The sequence below is a fragment of the Harmonia axyridis genome, chromosome X (assembly GCF_914767665.1).
Source record: "Harmonia axyridis chromosome X, icHarAxyr1.1, whole genome shotgun sequence".
In the NCBI taxonomy this organism is placed as follows: domain Eukaryota; kingdom Metazoa; phylum Arthropoda; class Insecta; order Coleoptera; family Coccinellidae; genus Harmonia; species Harmonia axyridis.
Genome location: NC_059508.1, coordinates 35,132,133 through 35,139,632, shown reverse-complemented (window position 1 = coordinate 35,139,632; position 7,500 = coordinate 35,132,133). Strand labels below are relative to the sequence as shown.

At 41.3% G+C, this 7,500-nt stretch overlaps 1 non-coding gene across 1 annotated transcript; it reads left to right on the top strand.

The window, feature by feature from the left end:
• Nucleotides 1-2,728: 2,728 nt before the first annotated feature.
• LOC123688308 lies at nt 2,729-2,847 on the top strand. Its single transcript, XR_006749835.1, has one exon. It is a non-coding gene; the product is annotated as a 5S ribosomal RNA (ribosomal RNA).
• The last annotated feature ends 4,653 nt before the right edge of the window (nt 2,848-7,500 follow it).

Below are 7,500 nucleotides of genomic sequence, written 5' to 3'. Positions count from 1 at the left end.
AAAATCCGCCGATGCATGTCGTTAACACCTAGTCCGCCTCGTCCGATCGATCTAGGCCGTCTCGAACCACCCATCGCGCATCGAAAGTCGCATCTCTCGAACTCCGATCCGGAAATCGGCCGATGCATCACGTTAACTATTTCTTATATATCTAATATAATATACATGGAGACGGTAAGAATTCTTTTAATCGAAGATATACATATACTTCTCATCAATATCCAAAAGCTTATCGAAAAATAAATTACTCAACTTTTACGTGAAGAATCGTTCACCCAAACCTTATCCCCTATATATGTCAGGAGAACCCAAGGTTCCCCTCCAGACACGATTTAGCAAACTTTTCCCGATCGATCCGACCCACCGAGGCCGTCTCGACCGTCCGCTGCGCCTACTAGGGCCGATTTCTTCGGACTCCGATCAGAAAATATACCGATGCATGTCGTTAACACCTAGTCCGCCTCGTCCGATCTATCTAAACAGTCTCGACGCACCCAACACTCTTTCAAAGTCGGATTACTCGGACTCAATCTGAAAATGGACCGATGCATGACGTCAACACTTAGCCCGCCTCGTCTGATCTATCTAAGCCATCTCGACCCACCCAACACGCCTTCCAAGTCGGATCACTCGGACTTCGATCTGAAAATCTCCGGACTCATTTTTATGAATATCCCCAGTCAGTAAGAACGTTATTTCGCCAATATATACCAACAATAAACCATATTCCAATAGCTGAACCAAAAATATAATTCCCGATCCAAACGTTCTGCATCGCCCAACGCGACCACCTTCCCTATATATGTCAGGAGAGCACAGGGTTCCCCTCCAGACAACACTTACGCTCTATCCCCGACTCTCGGTCGATCGATAGGCCAGGTCAGCGGTGTCTGTTTCGGCCGAAGCTCGGACTTTGGTCAAAATGTTCCGATACAAAATTTGAACCAAGATAGATACAGATATGATTCCTTCTTAAATATACGTTGATTATCGAACAGAATATGGTAAATATTTTGCGATGACCGAGGATTTCATGAATTTTTTTTTTTTTTCGAAAAAATTTTCTATTATCGGAATTTCCTCAAATTTCATTTGGTTGCCTCCTAATGCTTATTAAAAATGATAATCAACAATCAGAATCATTATTTATCATTTATTTCAATTTTTATAATGAAAAACGTTCACGTCCTTTCGCGCCTCTCGATCGTCGTTTACGTGATGCATCGGTCAGCCCTAGTTTACGTGGTGCATCGGTAAGATCGAGTTCACGTTCTGCATCGGTCTGCCCGAGTTTACGTGGTGCATCGGTAAGATCGAGATTACGTGGTGCATCGGTAAGATCGAGTTCACGTTCTGCATCGGTCTGCCTGAGTTTACGTGGTGCATCGGTATGATCGAGTTTACGTTCTGCATCGGTGTGATCTAGTTTACGTTGTGCATCGGTAAGATCGAGATTACGTGAAGCATCGGTATGATCGAGTTTACGTTCTGCATCGGTCTGGACTCTGAGATATATTTTCGACGTGAAAATGTTCCGATACAACTTTTGAACCAGGATAGTTAGAGAGATGATTTTTTCTGGGATGTACGTTGATTGGGGAATGGATTGTGGAAAATAACTTGCCATGACCGAGGTGTTCTCGAATTTTTTTTTTTTTTCGAAAAATATTTTCTGATTTTGGATTTCACTCAAATTTGATTTCGTTGCCTTCTAATGTGTTCTAAAAGAGTAAATCAGTAATCAGAATCGAAAAATATTTTTCGGATTTTTTTTTTTTTGAAAAAAAATTTTCTGATTTTGGAATTTCCTCAAATTTGATTTGGTTGCCTTCTAATGTGTTTTTAAAGCGTAAATCAGTAATCAGAATCAATATTCATTGTCGACTTTAATTTTTATAAGGAAAAATGTTCACGTCCTTAAACGCCTCCCCATCATTAGCCCGAGTCCAAGTCGATGTCAGTCCCGAGCGGACGGTGTCAGATACTACCTATCGCCCCGGTCTGGACTTGGCGAGGTATTTCGACGTGAAATGTTCCGATACAACTTTTGAACCAGGATAGTTAGAGAGATGATTTCTTCTATGTTGTACGTTGATTGTGGAATGGATTGTGGGAAATAACTTGCCATGACCCAGGTGTTCTTGAATTTTTTTTTTTTTCGAAAAAAATTTTCTGATCTTGAAATTTCCTCAAATCTGATTGCGTTGCCTTCTAATGTGTACTAAAAGAGTAAATCAGTAATCAGAATCAATATTCATTGTCGACTTTAATTTTTATAAGGAAAAATGTTCACGTCCTTAAACGCCTCTCCATCGTTACCCCGACTCCAAGACGATGTTAGACCGGAGCGGACGGTGTCAAATGCGACCGATCTCCCCGGTCTGGACTTAGCGAGATATTCCGACGTGAAATGTTCCGATACAAAAATTTAACTGTGATAGTTAGAGAGATGGTTCCTTTTGTGATGTACGTTGATTGTGTAATAGAATATGGAAATAAACTTGAGATGACCGAGGTCTTCTGGGATTTTTTTTTTTTTTCGAAAAATATTTTTCGATTTCGGAAATCCCTCAAATTTCATTGAGATATGTCCTAATGTGTTCTTAAAACTTAAATCAACAATCAGAATTAATATCCAAAAGTTATTTCATTTTTTATAAGGAAAAACGTTCACGTCCTTTCCGCTCCCAAAAAGTGAGATATCATAGAAAATATCGCTATATTTGTTGTTTACGGCCATACCACGCTGAAATTGCCAGTTCTCGTCAGAACACTGAAGCCAAGCAGCGTCGGGCGCGGTTAGTACTTGGATGGGTGACCGCTTGGGAACACCGCGTGCTGTAAGCTTTTTTTTTACGTTCTGCATCGGTCTGCCGAGATAACGTGGTGCATCGGTATGATCGAGTTTACGTTCTGCATCGGTAAGATCGAGATTACGTGATGCATCGGTAAGATTGAGATTACGTGGTGCATCGGTAAGATCGAGTTTACGTGGTGCATCGGTAAGATCCAATTCACGTTCTGCATCGGTAAGATCCAGTTCACGTGGTGCATCGGTAAGATCGAGATTACGTGGTGCATCGGTAAGATCGAGTTTACGTGGTGCATCGGTAAGATCCAATTCACGTTCTGCATCGGTAAGATCCAGTTCACGTGGTGCATCGGTAAGATTGAGATTACGTGGTGCATCGGTAAGATCGAGTTTACGTGGTGCATCGGTAAGATCCAATTCACGTTCTGCATCGGTAAGATCCAGTTCACGTGGTGCATCGGTAAGATTGAGATTACGTGGTGCATCGGTAAGATCGAGTTTACGTGGTGCATCGGTAAGATCCAATTCACGTTCTGCATCGGTAAGATCCAGTTCACGTGGTGCATCGGTAAGATCGAGATTACGTGGTGCATCGGTAAGATCGAGTTTACGTGGTGCATCGGTAAGATCCAATTCACGTTCTGCATCGGTAAGATCCAGTTCACGTGGTGCATCGGTAAGATTGAGATTACGTGGTGCATCGGTAAGATCCAGTTCACGTGGTGCATCGGTAAGATGGAGATTACGTGGTGCATCGGTAAGATCGAGATTACGTGGTGCATCGGTAAGATCTACTTTACGTTCTGCATCGGTCTGCCCTTGTTTACGTGGTGCATCGGTAAGATCGAGATTACGTGAAGCATCGGTATGATCGAGTTTACGTTCTGCATCGGTCTGCCCGATATTACGTGGTGCATCGGTCTGCCCTAGTTTACGTGGTGCATCGGTTTGGACTTAGAGATATATTTTCGACGTGAAAATGTTCCGATACAACTTTTGAACCAGGATAGTTAGAGAGATGATTTTTTCTGGGATGTACGTGGATCGGGGAATGGATTGTGGGAAATAACTTGCCATGACCGAGGTGTCCTCGAATTTTTTTTTTTTTCGAAAAAAATTTTCTGATTGTGGAATTTTCTCAAATTTGATTTGGTTGCCTCCTAATGTGTTCTAAAAGAGTAAATCAGTAATCGGAATCGAAAAATATTTTTCGGATTTTTTTTTTTTTCGAAAAAAATTTTCTGATCGTGGAATTTCCTCAAATTCGATTTGGTTGCCTTCTAATGTGTTTTTAAAGCGTAAATCAGTAATCAGAATCAATATTCATTGTCGACTTTAATTTTTATAAGGAAAAATGTTCACGTCCTTAAACGCCTCCCCATCATCAGCCCGAGTCCAAGTCGATGTCAGTCCCGAGCGGACGGTGTCAGATACTACCTATCGCCGAGGTCTGGACTTGGCGAGATATTACGACGTGAAATGTTCCGATACAACTTTTGAACCAGGATAGTTAGAGAGATGATTTCTTCTATGTTGTACGTTGATTGTGGAATGAAATACGGAAAATAACTCGCCATGACCGAGGTGATTACGATTTTTTTTTTTTTTCGAAAAAAATTTTCTGATCGTGGAATTTTCTCAAATTTGATTTGGTTGCCTCCTAATATGTTCTAGTAGCGATAATCAACAATCAGAATCAAAATCCATGGTCGGGTTTGATTTTTATAAGGAAAAATGTTCACGTCCTTTTTTACAACCCCGACTCATTGACGATGTTAGAACCGAGCCGGCGGTGTCAGATACGACCGATCGCCCCGGTCCCGATCGTCATTTACGTTGTGCATCGGTCTGCCCGAGATTACGTGGTGCATCGGTATGATCGAGTTTACGTGGTGCATCGGTAAGATCCAATTCACGTTCTGCATCGGTAAGATCCAATTCACGTTCTGCATCGGTAAGATCCAGTTCACGTGGTGCATCGGTAAGATGGAGATTACGTGGTGCATCGGTAAGATCGAGATTACGTGGTGCATCGGTAAGATCTACTTTACGTTCTGCATCGGTCTGCCCTTGTTTACGTGGTGCATCGGTAAGATCGAGATTACGTGAAGCATCGGTATGATCGAGTTTACGTTCTGCATCGGTCTGCCCGATATTACGTGGTGCATCGGTCTGCCCTAGTTTACGTGGTGCATCGGTTTGGACTTAGAGATATATTTTCGACGTGAAAATGTTCCGATACAACTTTTGAACCAGGATAGTTAGAGAGATGATTTTTTCTGGGATGTACGTGGATCGGGGAATGGATTGTGGGAAATAACTTGCCATGACCGAGGTGTCCTCGAATTTTTTTTTTTTTCGAAAAAAATTTTCTGATTTTGGAATTTTCTCAAATTTGATTTGGTTGCCTCCTAATGTGTTCTAAAAGAGTAAATCAGTAATCGGAATCGAAAAATATTTTTCGGATTTTTTTTTTTTTTGAAAAAAATTTTCTGATCGTGGAATTTCCTCAAATTCGATTTGGTTGCCTTCTAATGTGTTTTTAAAGCGTAAATCAGTAATCAGAATCAATATTCATTGTCGACTTTAATTTTTATAAGGAAAAATGTTCACGTCCTTAAACGCCTCCCCATCATCAGCCCGAGTCCAAGTCGATGTCAGTCCCGAGCGGACGGTGTCAGATACTACCTATCGCCGAGGTCTGGACTTGGCGAGATATTACGACGTGAAATGTTCCGATACAACTTTTGAACCAGGATAGTTAGAGAGATGATTTCTTCTATGTTGTACGTTGATTGTGGAATGAAATACGTAAAATAACTCGCCATGACCGAGGTGATTACGATTTTTTTTTTTTTTCGAAAAAAATTTTCTGATCGTGGAATTTTCTCAAATTTGATTTGGTTGCCTCCTTATATGTTCTAGTAGCGATAATCAACAATCAGAATCAAAATCCATGGTCGGGTTTGATTTTTATAAGGAAAAATGTTCACGTCCTTTTTTACAACCCCGACTCATTGACGATGTTAGAACCGAGCCGGCGGTGTCAGATACGACCGATCGCCCCGGTCCCGATCGTCATTTACGTTGTGCATCGGTCTGCCCGAGATTACGTGGTGCATCGGTCTGGACTTAGAGATATATTTTCGACGTGAAAATGTTCCGATACAACTTTTGAACTAGGATAGTTAGAGAGATGATTTTTTCTGGGATGTACGTTGATTGGGGAATGGATTGTGGGAAATAACTTGCCATGACCGAGGTGTTCTCGAATTTTTTTTTTTTTTTCGAAAAAAATTTTCTGATTGTGGAATTTTCTCAAATTTGATTTGGTTGCCTCCTAATGTGTTCTAATAGCGATAATCAACAATCAGAATCAAAATCCATGGTCGGGTTTGATTTTTATAAGGAATAATGTTCACGTCCTTTTTCGCCTATGTTCTTTTTCGACGTGAAAAGTTCCGATACAACTTTTGAACCAGGATAGTTAGAGAGATGATTTTTTCTGGGATGTATGTTGATTGACGTACGAAACTTGGAAAAAAAATAGAAAAGACCGAGGTACTCTAGAAAAAAAATTTATTGAAAATATTTTTTTGATTTCGGAATTAATTCGAAATTCATTCAGATGTCTTCTATCAATATCGCGAAAGAAAAATCAATAATCAGAATCGATATTCATCTAAGATTATTTCCTTTTGGATTGTGTTAACATTCGGTACGATCTTGTCTACGTGATGCATCGGTTTGTTTCTCGGCTCTTGTGAGCAAGTTGGACACTCGAGACGGCCTCCATCGATCGGATTAGGCGGGCTTTAATGTTAACGTGCTGCATCGGTGTGATCTTGTTTACGTCATGCATCGGTATAGCTTTAAATCGCGCCGTAAAGTCGTTCACGTCATGCATCGGTATCTTAAATCGCGCCGAAAAGTCGTTCACGTCATGCATCGGTATCTTAAATCGCGCCGTAAAGTCGTTCACGTCATGCATCGGTATCTTAAATCGAGCCGAAAAGTCGTTCACGTCATGCATCGGTGGCACAAAAAAAAGACGCCGATGCATGACGTGAGCCGACTTTTCGGCGCGATTTAAGATACCGATGCATGACGTGAACGACTTTACGGCGCGATTTAAGATACCGATGCATGACGTGAATCGACTTTTCGGCATGAAGTCAGCTAAAATTATCGTGTGCATCTTGGGTCGGTCCACGTACCGTAGATCAGAGAGGGACGACGTACATACATCGGATACATTTGTATCCAACAAGTTACGATCGTCGTCTGATCCAGCGGTAATCGGACCTACTCTCGTGAATTTATTTTGCCCCTTGAATAATTTTGTACCGATGCACGACGTGAAGTCGACTTTTCGGCATGGTTTAAGCTAAAATTATCGTGTGCATCTTGGGTAGGCCCACTTACTACAGATCTGAGACGGACGACGTACATACATCGGATACATTCGTATCCAACAAGTTACAATCGTCGTCTGATCCAGCGGTAATCGGACCTACTCTCGTGAATTTATTTTGCCCCTTGAATAACTTTGTACCGATGCACGACGTGAAGTCGACTTTCCGGCATGGTTTAAGCTAAAATTATCGTGTGCATCTTTCATTTTACTCATCACATAGTCTGATGCATTTGATGACATTTACCCTTGTGAGTTATTCGTATTTCTCTCT